The sequence below is a fragment of the Ischnura elegans genome, chromosome 5, assembly GCF_921293095.1.
Source record: "Ischnura elegans chromosome 5, ioIscEleg1.1, whole genome shotgun sequence".
Taxonomy (NCBI): Eukaryota; Metazoa; Arthropoda; class Insecta; order Odonata; family Coenagrionidae; genus Ischnura; species Ischnura elegans.
Genome location: NC_060250.1, coordinates 54580723 through 54597442, shown reverse-complemented (window position 1 = coordinate 54597442; position 16720 = coordinate 54580723). Strand labels below are relative to the sequence as shown.

At 39.7% G+C, this 16720-nt stretch overlaps 1 protein-coding gene across 1 annotated transcript in view; it reads right to left on the bottom strand.

Moving 5' to 3' along the window:
• LOC124158897 (probable G-protein coupled receptor Mth-like 3) overlaps positions 1-16140 on the bottom strand; it is a 51886-nt gene extending 35746 nt beyond the window's left edge. Inside the window, exon 1 of the mRNA XM_046534306.1 lies at positions 15996-16140. The gene's annotated coding sequence lies outside the window, so the exon portion shown is untranslated. The remainder of the gene's footprint in view (positions 1-15995) is intronic.
• Between the last annotated feature and the right edge of the window lie 580 nt (positions 16141-16720).

Genomic DNA, 16720 nt, shown 5'->3' with positions numbered 1-16720 from the left:
AATCATTTAGAATCGAAGAATCATTTAAGTATCGCAGATTCGTTTAAGAACCGAAGAATCATAAGAATTGAAGAATCATGTAAGAATCGAAGAAATCATTTGAACAATCGTCAGAGTAGTACAAGTATAAAGGTCTTGAATTACTTCGCGGGCCGCGGATGACAGTAGGTCTTTCTAGTCATTTAAGAGCAGTGGCGGATCCAGAGAGCCTCTAAATATTACCATTATATCTTGAGTTTTTTAATGCACCATTATATTTAGAGTTAAAGAAAATAATAATTTTCTTCAGTTGTCGGGGAAGGTTTACTCCCAATCCCCCCCACGTTACCTAGGTTACCCCAGGTACCTTGTCACAATCTTGAATCCACCTGCACTGGTTGAGAGTGAATATTCCATGAATTTCTCGCTTATTATATGGATCCTATGGAACTTAACGTTCTTCGTCCTCCGACAGTTGATAAATAAGAAAACACATAAATAGGAATATACTGAAAAATAGGAATTACTTAAATTCAATGAGACAAGAATAGCAATATTCCTTATTAAATGTTTTGTATAAGAACGGAATATCTAGGACGTATATATATACTCGCTTGAGAGGTTAAATCTTAATTGCCTCTTCATGAATTACTTCGTGAACCATTTATTTTATTTTCTATGTCACTATGGTTTCATTTACTACCTTTTTGTAGCATTATTGATTTCATTGCGGTAGCATCATGATCATTCTCTTTTGATGCTAAAAGGTTAAAAGCCCTCTGAGAGACTGACGCATGATGTCAGGTGGCTCGGGCTTTAATTCTTTCTTTGAGCAGCTTAAGGTTCGTCGACGAATTTTCATAAAATCACACTTTTCCTAGAGTTAATATGACAAATGTTATGCCGTTTTACCCGTATGTTGTAGAGGTCTCGTGCGCCATGATGCCTAACAATATTGCTAACACCGCTGTCACAGGTGTAGCGTGAGTTACCCGTAATAATTTCGTGACCACTTTGCTCCCGATAAGTCTGTCCGTTTTTAGGGAAAATTTCTTTATGGTTTAACGCCAATTAATAGAATCTAATTTAATAATGAATCACAGAATACGAAGGAAACATGTTTAATCGTATTTCTCGATTATTACCTTAAAATTTTAAATGCATTTATTCATGAAGATATTATTACTAATAATAACAAGTAATAACAATAATTATGTAAGTTCATGCGTACAGCCTTCAATGTGTGCGGTGAACTCTGGATTATTTCGCTTCATTGCAATCATTTGATTCACATTCTTCGTTTAACTCGCAGAGTTCATTCAGTTGACGATGTTCATTCGGTTCGCAGAATTCATTTAGTTCAAGTTGTTCCTTCGGTTCGTAGAGTTCATTTAGTTCACGTTGTTCATTCGGTTCGCAGAGTTCATTTAGTTCACGTTGTTCTTTTAGTTCGCAGAGTTCATTATTTCACGTTGTTCATTTAGTTCGCAGATTTCATTTAGTTGACGTTGTTCATTCGGTTCGCAGAGTTCATTTAGTTCACGTTCTTCATTCGGTTCGCAGAGTTCATTTAGTTCAAGTTGTTCATTCGGTACGCAGAGTTCATTTAGTTCACGTTGTTCATTTAGTTCGCAGATTTCATTTACTTCACGTTGTTCATTTAGTTCGCAGAGTTCATTTAGTTCACGTTGTTCATTAAGTTCGCAGAGTTCATTTAGTTCACGTTGTTCATGTAGTTCGAAGAGTTCTTTTAGTTCACGTTGTTCATTCGGTTTGCAGAGTTCCTTTAGTTCAATTTTTTCATTAGGTTCGCGGTGTTCATTTGGTTCATGTGATTCTTTATGAACGACATGAAAGAACAGTTCATTCACATGAATAGAACCGAACCAATGGAATCACGGAAATGAACCGAAAATCCCACCTCTACTCTCTAGCTAAATTCAAACCTCCTTCGCCTCACGAACCGAAACCTCTTCCCGCCAATCACCCTGTAGAAATATTCACCAATCTTCTTCTTTCCAAAGTATCGGACCCCGCTTTTCTTAACTCTCTTCATCCTCCAACAAACCTCTCCACTACCGAAAAAAGAGCACTGAGCAATCTGAGAAAAAATTCTGATATTGTCGTTACTTCCTCAGACAAAGGATCTACTATTGTTGTGCTCAACTCCACCGACTATCTAACCGAAGCCCAAAGACAACTCTCTGACACCTCTTCCTACACACCTACCTCGCATGATCTCAACCCTGCCTTTCACCGAAATATCCAATCCTTTTTAAAAAGGAAAGCACCAAAAGAGGGCCTTTCTAGTGGTGGCATTTCTTTATTATCTCCACCCCATCCGCGAACCCCTCACTTCTACATTCTACCGAAAATTCACAAGGCCAACAATCCTGGTCGCCCATTCGTCTCCTCTTTAAATTCCCCCACAGAACGAATCTCTTCCTTTGTTGACTATTATTTCAGCCTCTTGTACACTCCCTTCCTTCCTACATTAAAGATACGTACGATTTCCTCAATCGCCTCCATTCTACCTCTCTCCCGGTTGATAAAGACATCATTATGGTCACTATCGACGTGACCTCACTATACACCTCTATACCTCATGTAGAAGGCCTTGCCTCCCTTCGACACTTTCTTGACAGTCGACCTACACCTCAGATACCCAGCACTGACTTTTTAGTCGATCTCTCTCACCTAATCCTCACTAAAAACGCCTTCTCCTTCAACGATAAACATTATTTGCAGATCAAAGGTTGCGCCATGGGAAGCAGATTCAGCCCTTCATACGCAAATTTATTTCTTGGTCTCCTTGAAGAATCCTTCCTATCATCCTACCCACTTCAACCCTCACTTTGGCTTCGCTATATAGATGATATTTTCCTTCTCTGGCCTCATGGAGAAGACTCACTGAGCTCTTTCATTTCAGCACTCAATGAATTCTCCGAACTATCCTTTACCTCTAACCACTCCCCCTCCCGAATAACATTTCTCGATGTTACCATTTCCCTAGAAAATAAAAGTTTCATCACTTCAGTCCACATAAAACCTACTAACAAACAACAATATCTTCACTTCAACAGCTGTCACCCCTCACATACTAAACAATCCCTTCCTTACTCTCTCTCAGTACGAGGCCACAGAATTTGCAATAATCCCGAATCCTTGGACATTTTTCTTAATAATCTTCACCACTCCCTTCTTCGTAGAGGATATCCTGAGAACCTCCTGCGTAAGAAAATCCTACGCAATACTTGCAAACCCAAAATGCGTACCAAGAAACAACCCACACATCTCTCCCTTTCCACCACATACTTCCCGGGCGTGCAGGCTTTGAACAGAATCATCAAAAGCCTTTTTCCGAGTCTTTCTAACAATGTCACTACTGGAAAAATCTTCTCTAGTTGTCCATCCTTATCCTTCCGTCGGCCGCCAAATCTATCTTCCATTTTCAAAACGACTAAACCACTCTCAAGGTTCACCACCCGTACTAGCTCTTTACCTATCCCTTGCCAACGACCCCGGTGCAAAACGTGTGCTATCCTCATTACCCAGTCACTTCCTAACAAATTTCTCACTTTTCCGCTTCCTTCCACTCCATCCCCCACCTGTACAACTAGTAATGTAATTTATATCCTTTTACGCAATTCCTGCCCCGCCTTCTACATTGGTTTAACCACCACCTCACTCGACCTACGGATTAACAACCATCGAGCTTCTTGTAAACCCACTTCCCAATCTGCTTCGCTTCCTGTCCCTACCCACGCCTTTTCCCACAATTTAGAATATGATGATTGCTTTCACATAGGAATACTTGCCTCTCTCCCACCCTCCGCCTCACCGCTAGATTGAAAACTCTTTGAGCAGTCTTCCATATGGCTATACCAAGCTTTCAACCCGCCTGGTCCCACTGTAGAGCTGTGTCGTTCATGAATGAATCGTTCATTTTGAACGGTTAATTGGTATGAACCGAATGAATCGAAATACGCTCCTCGTTCAAACGGTTCATTATGAATCAAGTCGATCCGTGCGGTTCATGCCGTTCGTGTGGTTCATGAAGAATCGAAGAATCATTTAGAATCGAAGAATCATTTAGAATCGAAGAATCATTTAAGAATCGAAGAATCATTTAAGAACCGAAGAATCATTTAAGAATTGAAGAATCATGTAAGAATCGAAGAATCATTTCAACAATCGTCGGAGTATTAGAAGTAAGGTCTTGAATTACTTCACGGGCCGCGGATGACAGTGGGTTTTCTAGTCAATTAAGAACAGTGGCGGATCCAGAGAGCCACTATTAATAACCTAATTACATTTATTATCATTATATCTAGATTTTTTTAATACACCATTATATTTAGAGTTAAAGAAAATGGTAATTTTGTTCAGTTGTCGGGGAAGGTTTACTCCCACCTAGCCCCCTTCTTGTCACAATTTTGAATCCGCCTGCACTGGTTAAGAGTGAATATTCCATGAATTTCTCGCTTATTATATGGAACTTAACGTTCTTCTTCCTCCGAGAGTTGATGAATAAGAAATCATTTATGAATTACTTAAATTCTTTGAGAAAAGAGTTCTAATATTCCTTATTAAATGTAATGTGGGAACTGAGGAAGCAACTGATGGTGTAACTATGGCTAATAATTTTTCCAAACACTTTTCAAATTCATTCTTCTTCCTTCATGTTTTTTTCAAACCGCTACCCATTTCCTTTAAGAATTCCTCATTTTCATTTATCTTACTTATAATTATTACCTTAAGGTTCCGTATGTTCAATCCAGTATATCAATTAATTGATTAAATTCTACGTCAATTGAAATTTTGGCATTATGTATTATTCATTAGTGAGACCCCATTTGGATAATGAATCCACTGGATATATAGGACCCTTATTATGATGTAGGTACATGTAAATATATAAAGATGGTCTTAAAAAAATTTTAATATTGGTTTAAGCTTGAATATTACACAGCATTTCTGATGAACTTGATAAACAACCATTTACACATCTCACTTATGAGTTGATTTTCTTGTACAATATAATGGCAAAATTGCCTGTCCAGAACATTTAAGTTTAATATATACTATATATATAATACCGATATACTCCTTCGAGAAACCAGCATGACCTTTTTGTAAATGTTTGACCAACCATTCTAATAATTCAAAAATAGCTACATTGCAAATATTAGGGAACATGCGGGTACATGGGTTCTGATAATATTAATAATTTTAATGCAAAGAAGTGCAGAAATAAAAAAATTAACTGTGAAGATTGTAATTTAAAAAAACAGTTTTGTCAACCTCTTTGGTTTAAGGCCTTGTCTCCTCTCCGATAAAATTGCCCCTGCCTTAGAAAATACTCTATCACATGGCACCGATGAGCCAACGACACACAATCTTTTCATCATCACTGAAAAGAGTCGAGGATAAATGTCTCGATTCCTCCACCACCACTTGAGAGGATCTCCATGCCTCTCAAGGTGTGGTTCTGCTGAGAACTTGTCCATCTCGATAATGGCTGCAGTTGTTGGAGAAGGGACACATATTCTGGTTTTGACCATTGAATCAAAATTTTTCCAAACGCTGCCAGATGAAGGTGACTCAGTGGAATCTTCCTCTCGCTGAATAGTGTCCCTAGATGTTGAGTGTCTTTGTGGTCTTGCATGTAGTGAGCTGCTGCCTTTGCAATAAAATTTTTCTTCGTTTTTTCTGTAGCAACAACATCGTCTAATCCGACTTTCTTAAATCATGGGTCCAGCAAAGTTGCTTCTGCGATAGTTGAATTTTCCTCAATTTTTAAAAATCATTTTTCAATTTCGCTTTGAATTTTTCCTAATATCTGCTGAGCCTCATCATTGAGACCCTCTTTTTCAGTTAACGTACCTTCAAAATATTTTCTGATACCTAGACTAAAAGGTCTAATTTTTGAAGCTGTAACTTGCTTCTCTGAGCTAATTTCCTTAGTTACCTCATAGAATGGCAGAAGTAATTTGCATATTTTCTCCATGAATGTATAATCTATTGCGTGAAGAATAACTTTACAGTGTGTTAGTGCAAGAGCTGCTAGTAGTGGTTCTTTATTTTTTATTACTGACTGGAACATGAGGAATGTAGAATTCCACCTCGTAGGAACTTCTTGTTTCAGTGTTGGGTAGTTTCCTTGACCCTGTATTTTTTTAAATTTTATGTTGGCTGAAGATCTCCTTTTAAAATATTCAACAACACTCTTCCCTCTTGTTTGGAGGTCCCTAACCTCAGTAAGTGAATTCTGTACTATTAAATTTAATGTAAGGGCCTATATTGCTAACACCGCTGAGTCAGAGGTGTTGCGTGGGTTACCCGGAATAATTTCATGACCACTGTGCTCCCGATAAATCTGTCTGTTTTTTGGGAAAGTTCCTTTAGGGTGTAATGCTAATTTATAGAATCTAATTTAATAATGAATCACCGAAAAGGAAGGAAACATTTTAGTCGTATTTATTAATTATTACCTTAAATTTTTTATATGAAGATATGCTTACTAATAATAACATATATAATTATGTAAGTCCATGCGTACAGCTTTCAATGTTTTCACTGAACTCTGGATTATTTCGCTTCATTGCAATCATTTGATTCACACTGTTCATTTAGTTCGCAGAGTTCATTTAGTTCATGTTGTTCATTTAGTTCGCAGAGTTCATGTAGTTCACGTTGTTCATTTGGTTCTCAGCGTTCATTTGATTCGCGGTGTTCATTTGGTTCATGTGATTCTTTATGAACGACATGAAGGAACGGTTCATTCACATGAATAGAACCGAATGAATCGAATCACGGAAATGAACCGAAAATCCCACCTCTAGCCCACTGATCTCTATAGCCTTCTCCTCTTTCCCATCCCCCATTCCCCACCCTCTCCCTTCCCCTATCTTATCCTGATCCCCTCAGCCTTTGGGCATCCTCTGTCCTCCTCCTCAGTAGTGATGGACTTAGTCGGTCATTCTCGTGATCCCAATCACGGTGACCATTCCTTTGAGTGACTCTGTCATGAACGGTAGGTCATGACTGAATGGGTCATGATTTTGGAAAGTGGACGGCAATCACGACCGCATAGACAATCACGACCGAGGGGCCAGTCACTACCCTGTGGTCAATCATGACCCTCTTATCGCTTTCTTCTTAAGGGCAATATCTATGTAGCTTGTTAAACGAGAGATGAGTTGTTATTATTATTAATATATAAAGTTTTTTCATTTGATAAAACCAGAAACTAGTTAATGTTTATCTTAATTACTTCCAAAACATTTAAAAATACAGAATGTGCCTTAAATGTTGTTTATTACACTCATTTTATTGTTTTTCAAGATACAGAATCAACGATAATTTCCAATCATTCGTGGGGCATAGGGTTACTGATCAATATTTTATTATGGAAAGTCAATATAAATAATGGAACTGATTGAAAGGCATGAGAGAAAACTGGGCTCTCTCTAGATTTTCGGCATATCGCCTGAGATATGAAGGCCATAGGTACTCTGAAATGTCGATTATAGAAAAATGTACAATTATTACGAAAATTGCCCCCTAAAGTGATTGCAATGCCATGCCATTCATCACCACGAGTGAAAAAGCAGTCAAAAGCGGTCAATTCAGGTCGCGAGTGACGATCACCCACCTTCGAAGAATGATAGCGATTGGACTGTGTTTGAGAACGACTTATGCAATGAACAATCACGAATGACCTAATGGCTGGCGATTGACGGAGAACGACCACGATCACGAATGACCTGCGTCTAGAACAATCATGAGTGACCGACGATCGCGACTGATGGAGAACGTCCACGGTCACGAACGACCGACGTGAGGAAATGACCCTCTCGGTCATCTGAATGATCCCGTTCACCGATCAATCTCGGAGATGACCCTGGTCACATGATTCGATCGTTCATGACCGACCCATCACTACTCCTCGGTCTCTCCTTGGCTCCTTCCCGACGAAGACCCAAAGGGGTCGAAAATTTGAAACTAACGCGTGAGTTCTCTTTTATTTGTGTCTATGTTTTTTTGTGGCCTGAACACGAAAATGCACCTTGTAACCACTCAACTTGTGCGAACGCATGAACGGAAAATAGAACCTGTTCTAATTCGGTTCATGCATTCGCACATGTTCCGTTCCGGTCCACAAAAACCATTCATGCAAACAAACATTAACTCGCACGTGTTAATGTATCGTGTAAACAGGCCTTTAGACCCTTAAAGAAAATGTTTGGTACAGCCCTCAGGACGAGCGCAATTGAGGGACTGAAATATGTACGAGGGAACGGAATTAGAGAAGGAACGAGGGAACGGAATTAGAGAAGGAACGAAGGAGAAAGTGAACTCATGTCAAGCAGAATCGGCAACATTTGTCTTAGCAAAAAAATGGAGCTCTGGACCCAGGGTGAATAATTCAACTCCGTGAAGAGCTGGTGGAGGTGTTGGAAATGTAGTCAAAGTCTTAGGCTAGATGAACGACGCCGTGAACCTGGTTTTTCAGAATCTATTTTAGGGTTTCAAAATAAATAATTTTAATGAAAATACAATTTGTATTCTCACTTGCCCTACAAATTTAATCAGGGTCGGATCCAGGATTTTTCTGGGGGGGACAATGGTCTGACAGGCAAACGATCTTTTCATACTTGAGATTTAAGACAAGATACAACAATTAATGTACCAAATATTCTCTTTATTTTAATATGAAAGTTATTATGATTGTACAACGAGATTGAGACTCCGTAATACACAAAACAAAGCGAAGATATTGATAACCGTGTCAAAAATTTTGTCTTTTTTTTAAGCGTCTGGGGGGCACGTTCCCCTGTGCTCCACCCGTAAACCCGCCTATGAATCCCATGGCGGCGACCAAAAACGTAACTGAACAACATTTTAACCAAAGTTTTAGAAAGGATAAAAGTCATCAAAAGTAATTGGAATGATAGGCTTGTTTTATCCGGCATTTAAAACATGAAAATCAGCAAGCTCTGAGGCAAACACACTGAAATATGCTATTCAAACGCCGACAACGGAGAATTCCGTACTTAGCACGTTTTTTCTCATCTGAGATGCGATGCGAACCATTTCCCAGAGTATTTCGATTCCTACTGAATACTTCTCGAGTTATTGATAGTGTTGCCGATTTCAAAATTCAAAAGTCTAACGAAAAAAACAATTTGGTATTCAAACCATGCACAGATATGGATCATATCCATCAAAAACCTGTCTGAAAAAAATTTCATTCAAAGTCTCAGGCTGGACCAATTAATAATCGAGCCAATAGCGATTGGATTTGGTATGATTGGCTGGCTTTAACAGTACAGTGTTTTCAACGAAAAATGTCGACCGTCATAATGTCACGATAAATTCTAGGCCATGCAAATAGTTAAAAAAACGCGAAAATTCGACACAGTGCCAACACTTCGACATAAGCGTTTTACAAGCCGAAGACAAGAACTTGAGATTTCATAAATCAGGTAGGTGGGTAAGTACCTATTCGGAGGAGGCGACGGAAAGCTTAAGCCATTTGCACCATATGGATGGTTACGGAATGAAAGATGTAGAGGAACCCGGGTACCCGCACCAGTGTTGCACTTGTAACCTCCTTCACAAAGCAGTGGGGCTGGGGTCGGCATATCTCACAAAATCATTCGAAGACGCCTTGTTGGATCTGGATTTGAACCCAGGCCAACGGGTTGAGAAAACAACAAATAAGCTACCATAGCAACCTCATTCCCTTTAATATATATTAACACGCAGCTTCTAGATAAGATACGGAGGAGACAGAAGGTATGGATGGAGCGAGTACTTAGCGGGGAGAGAATGTTGAAAACAGTGCTAGAGGGTAGATTGTTGGGTAAACGAGGAAGAAGAAGGAATAAAATATGGTTTTTAGATAGATATAAAGGAGCAGGCCTAATTGTGAATTGAAGAGGGAAGCGCATGAAGAAAGGGAAGGCTGCCAGAATGCCTACCTACCCCATGGATACCTACCTTAATACGAGGTTGTATTGAAAAGCAAGGTCTCCAACGACGCCATTTCCGAACGCGAGCCGCTTGGCGAAATTTGACTACAGCATTGCATTCTCTGGTTCCCACGATAAAATTTGGAACCACTCACGTTACCTTAGTCGCCGTGTAGTAGTCATAAAGGATGAAGCTCCCGCTTATAGCCCGGTCAAAATAGACATTGACCCCTGCATGAATTGCCAACAAGCTGAAAATTTGCATGAACCTCAAGGATACCACTCTAATGAAATCCTGAAAAATCCCCATCGATCCCGTGTGTGCAAAGAATTTTATTCAAGGTCAAAGGTCACAAAAATGAGTTTTTTGCATTTTTTGGCCAAACGGTTAGTTTTATGACAAAAATTGCTCAAACAAAATTTGTAGATCAGAAAATTATCTACAAAATTGTCATTTCATTTTTTCTCTAAGATTTACCGTTTCTGAGAAAAAGCCATTCGGATGTAGGCTGGAGCTGTATTCTTCGTAATATGCATGACTATATTGTTGCGCTCTCCGAACATTATTGGACGCGTAAATCGCATACATTCGAATGGCTTTTTCTCAGAAACGGTAAATCTTAGAGAAAAAATGAAATGACAATTTTGTAGATAAATTTCTGATCTACAAATTTGGTTAGAGCAATTTTTATCATAAAACTAACCGTTTGGCCAAAAAATGCAAAAAACTCATTTTTGTGACCTTAGACCTTGAATAAAATTTTTTGCACACACGGGATCGATGGGGATTTTTCAGGATTTCATTAGAGTGGTATCCTTGAGATTCATGCAAATTTTCAGCTTGTTGGCAATTTATGCAAGGGTACCCCTATTTTTTGGGCTAATTTGACCGGGCTAAGTGCGCCGGCCAGGTGCGAACTACGATAAGTCATTCGAATTTTGAATGAGAAAAAGTGTTTTTCGATAGAAATTCGTCACTAGTTAGTTGAAGTATATGACGAGAAGTGTAGGGGCATCAAAAACGTGCGGAAATGGTGTCGGGAGTTTTCTGATGGGCGGGAAAACGTCCATGATGAGCAGCGTTCGGGGAGGAGTTTGCCGGAATCAACTTCGGCTCGAATTAACGAGATGATGCACAATAACCGAAAAATAACCCTTCATGAGATAAAGGAAGGTCTTAATGAAGGGTGTGGCAACTTCTCCATGCAGAATATTGTGTCGGAGGTCCTCCGTTACAACATAGTGTCTGCCAGGTGGCTCCCTAAGCAGCTCACCGATGAACACAAGAAAAAGTACGTCCACATGTGTCACATCAAACAATCGCCATACTCAATGCATTTGGCTGGGATATCATCGATCGCACTCCTTACAGCCCAAAAGTTGCCCCGAGTGACTAATACCTTTTTTCCGCTTTCAAAAAACTCCTTGGAGGACAGAGATTCAAGTCAGACGAGGAAATACAAGACGCAGTCGACAGTTGGCTGCGAGACGCGGCGGGAGAATGGTACGACGCCGGTATTAAAAAGCTAGTTAAAAGGATACAAAAAGTAATTGATCATCAAGGCGTCTATGTAGAAATATAGCAAAATTCTAGCCTTTTCAATGATGCACGCAAAGTTGAGAATAAATTTAGTTTCCATTTAAAAAAAATAGGAGACCTTACTTTTCAATACTTTCAATACGTAGGTAGAATACTTTAATCAAAGTATAATAACACAAACCGCCAGTGTTTTCCCACAGGAAATAATGGACACCACCTCCTCCAGAACGGATGGTAGGCTCTCGCCCGCTGAGAGATTTCGCATACCTTCCCGAGATAATTCGCGGATGGAGCCTCTCACCTCGACCTTGGAGAAGCCATGACAACGTGGTATAAACAAGTTTCCGGGCAAGAGTAAGTATCAGCCAACGGATACACTGCTAGAGGTGAGGTGTCGGGAGGAGGGAGGAATTTCATCATCCCTATAGCATCTCCGAGATGGTATTTGTGTGTTCGCACGCTAGGCCTCACCAGTTTTGTTTTTTATTTATTTTTTTATTTCTCGGAACTCAACGTGGCTGTGACTATAATGTGATGGAGAGAGCAAAGAGAATGTGTGACCCATCTGGAATTATTTCCCAATCACAAAGGACAAACTAAGGCGGTTCTCTTTCTAGTACAGAACTGGAACGACGTACAAACAAAAATATTTGAGCCCTGCCCGAAAAAGTTATGTATTTTCAACAATCGGTCAAAAAATGAGGCTTCACGAGTTTGTTATGAAGTTTTCAATTGTTTTACTCGTATTTTCATGTTACCACTAGGCAAATGGCATACTAGCAATAATTAAATTATAACAATAATCGCCATGCCGGACACACTTCAGAAATAGACCCAGGCACACTTAAGGTGGAAACGATGATTCTGTAAGAATTACGAGTTCCTTGAATTAATTGGCTGGCGAAATTTTTGCCCTTTATCGGAAATCGAACCGTGGACTTTTAAGCTTTCCGTTTCAGCGTAGTTCCAAGAGATTCCGTCTTCGTAAACTGTAAAACACAATAAAGCTTTCTGTTTACTAGCCGCCGTATTCGCTACTAGTGCTCTCTATCGAATGGCGGCGGAAGCATTGCGTGCACAAACACTTGATGAATGATTATAACTGTATGTTGAGTAATTAAGTAGTAGTAAAAGTAAATAAAGTAAAAGCAGAAAAGTAATAAATTTTATAAAGCGTTAAAACCCCGCTATTCATTGTGAAACAACCATAATTTCTTTCTCCCTTGCATTCCCATCCTTGATGGACCACGATTGAATTACTACTTTAATGACAAAATTTGGTTGATTGTAGAGAAAATGAATGAACCATATTATCTTACTGGTATGCACAGTGGCTCAAGAATTCAATGGCACTCAGTTCGATTCCGGTATATGGCAATTTTTCCATAGAAATTTTTCTAATTTCAACACCGGCAGTACAAAATTAATCAAATTGCGTAACGATAACGTTGTGTCGAACGGATTTTTCAGGAATCAATATGCATGGTACATTTTGACCTTTGTTAGGTGTGCTTAAGGACAATACATCGTTGTTATCATGAGTGAGTTCTCTTTATGTATCTTTAAATCAATTTTTAATGCAACATCTGGCGCTTTGCCAGGGCTAGCGACGATCGCTTATATTTCTAGGTATTTGAACCAGATGAGTTGGCCGCTGATTCCTCAAAAGGAATATGATGGATATTCTTGAGCCCTTTTCCGTCCATCGTCGAATTGAGCTCGACATGTCAAGGCGCTGCGATAATACGAGGGCAATGTTCTAGGAGATATGGCACATTGAAACTTTTCAAAGAATAAAATCTTTGACTGAACATGCATAATATTACAACCAACGGATTTTTAATTTATACATACAAATAATAAAATAAGAACAATGAAAAAGTCAACAATCAATCTTGTTAATTCTTTCTTCTTTCCTAAAATATAATTTGGAGCGGACTATTTTGATTTTAAATATTGGACCGCAGAGGGTTGTCTTGATAGACGCGTTCGCCTCTCGTCACCGATGCTAAGCTCTGCATTTGGGAAAAACCTACATTCTGAGTTTCTTATGGAAGTCTTCTCAAGACAGAGTATAAGGGAAGAGACCGAACCCTCCCCAGACCCTCCCCCCGAAATGAGGATCTCTATACCACAGTGATTTGATATAAGAGTAGTAAATTATAATAACAAACAAACCTCGGAGTACCGTAGTATATTAGAAATAGGCAAATTTGAAAAAAAAACATAAAGCTAACTCCACTTTTGCACCATCTTAAATGCGGACTTTACAAATTCGCAAAATCATTCGCTAAAACCGGCAATGAAATGCTCTCTAATCTCTGAGACTATGACCCCAAACCAAACCATCAACACAAGGCTCCAAAAATTGCCCCAGCCATATGCTTTCCCCATAATACCTCTACCTGATACTGTATCGTGGCATAACCGTAATTGTTTGACAGAAACCATCAGTGCAGAATCACCCAAAAGACAGATGTAAGTCGGTGAATTGGGAACTAATAAGACAAAATAAATCCCTTGCGAGCAAGCAAGAGTAATTTAACGACAATAGAACGATAACTATCCATAAAGGCTTTTTGAATTCGAGCTTATATACTACCCCTAATGTATATATATACTACCCCAAGAGCGGCCTCTATAGGCGTCGATATAGAAAAATGGTTCGCATCGATCACATACGAACCGAACATACGATCATATCACGAACATTCTTCCCTCACGTCCACTAATTTCGTCTGCTCGTAGGTACCATGCTAGACTTGATGCAAATTCACTCCCTATTTTATTTCCTGATGACTAGTGAAGCGGCACATGGTAGTATTTTGATAAATAAAATCCTGGAATAGCGATCGCGTGAAATTCGCGTGAAAGAAACCTTCAGAGAGAATGCATATTCACGCGATCCTCTTCTTTCTTCAGAGCGCCATCGTCAGAAACCACTCTGGCCCTATGAAGGAGTGTTTTCATGACCGATGCTTTCTGTTGAGGATGATGGTGGGAATGCGCGTGGAGGTAACGGTCCGTGTGTGTTGCTTTTCTGTACACCGCGTGTCTCAGCGATTCGTTCATTACCTCTCTGCACCAGTACGTCTAAAAAGGGTAGTTCTCCATTCATCTCTATCTCCATGGTGAATTGGATGGATGGGTGGATGCTGTTTAGATTATCGGCGAATTCTTTTCGCGTGTCTTTTCCATGTGGCCATATGACAAACGTGTCGTCGACATATCTAATCCAGCAAGATGGTCGAAGCTTGCTCGAGGCCAAGGCGTCTTCTTCAAAATGCTCCATGTATAAGTTGGCAACAACAGGCGAGAGGGGGCTCCCCATAGCTGCTCCATCCTTTTGTTTGTAAAATTCTCCGTCCCAAAGAAAGTAGGTGCTCCTCAGAAATAACAATTTCTTTTTAAGCGGTAAAGATATTCAGAATTACACAGTTAGGTGAAAACTTTAAGTTTTACCTGGCGTATGATCTGCAGAAATTAGTTCTCGGGTTTCCCACCGGTTATTGCTTCGGGAAGATGGTCTTAATGTTTCAACAGCCAAGTCTGATATCGTCTTCAGGTAGATTTCATCCCTGACGACGATGGCAGTCGTCCCTTGAAACGTTGGGACCATGTACCCATTAGCCCGTGGGAAAACCAAGAACTATTTCTGAACAAAATTATATTTACTCCACAATACACTCTGCACAAAATTCATTTCGGATACCATCGCATGAAATATTTTCTGGTCACAAAAAACCATTCCCTCAGCAGAAGCAAGGTAAGCACCACCGTAATGAACCACCTTCCAATGTTTGATTTTTCCACGTGTTGAGAGAACGTATCATTTCCCCTCAATCGGCCTTTCTCCCTGCCTGGAAACTCAAGCTATTATCACGATATTTCACCGACACAATGCCCTTGTCAACATTTGCCTGCATCCTAAACATGAACCGTTTATCTCAGTATTTTCTCACAGGTATAAATTTTATAATTGAGAAACAGGTAAATCTTGAAAAGGGTTCACTGGACACATTTGCTGAAAATTTCATTGTGATAGCGTAATAATAAAAACAGATGTCTTTATTCGGGCGAGGTTGAGACTAAAAAATGTCCCCTCTTCGACCAAATCCCTAAATATGTGTTAAGCAAGTATAAACAAAATTCACTGACTATTGCTTTACTTTGTGATATTCCATTATAAGTATTCCTGGACATAAAACAATTACTTATAAAATACAAGTAGTAATTGTTTATATCCAGGAATACGAGTATAAACAGCTTATGTGTTAAACAAGGGTTAGTTCAGCAAGAGAGAAAAAATATGTCCAGTCTAGCGGGCAAGATGAGGCTACTTGATGATCACGATGTAAATCTAATAGAACAAAATAAAAAACTTAAAGAAGGATTCGAAGCCTCAGGGAACCATAATGGATCGTCAGACACCATAAAGGGTTTGTTGAACGAGAGCGCAAATACAAAAGGAGGAGGAATTCTTTCAAAATTCTGACCTTTCAAACTTGAGAAGATGCTCTTCCGAGTTTGCAACGACGAGCTACACCTTGTCCTGGCCTGGCGTAAGGTATCCCAACCGAGCAGCGACCACAAACCCAGAGGTGTGCCAGACCGGTCTCACAAAGAGTCGCGTCCGCTGCCCGCTCGGGCGAGAGTAGCGCTGCGGTGCGGCCAGCAGGACCGACTACAGAGCCCTACCCTAGTGTTGACATTTTTTTCTCCTTTCTGTGTTTTTTTTTTAACCGGGCGAAGAGGAAATATGTTTATAAAAAGCGCATGATGCGTGACCGCTACGGGAAGAAGCCATAGAGGTTACCTCCATGCCTTCTATGGAAGAAGCGGCCACTTCCACGGGGGTTGGTTGGTAAATGGTTTTGTTACTCCTTTCACTGGCGTGGCAAACAATTTCTCAGAAGATAAGGATCTGGGGCTAAAATTATGAGATACTCGAGTGTGGGTGAGGGACTGGAATCATATGGCTGCTTAAAAAATCCAGTTTTAAAGATGAAGGAAATTAAGAGAAAAAATATGACTGAAAAATTTTCAGGACTGAAAAAAGCTATAATTATGCTCAAAAACAGCTCCACTAACCGAAATCCATTGAATGATAAGCAAGTATGGGTTAATTCGTAAAATAAAATTACGGGACTGAGTCACAATTTCTTTTCATAATTTGTAACCAATTGCGAAGCCAAAAAAAGTTATTAATGGAATGGCTTCA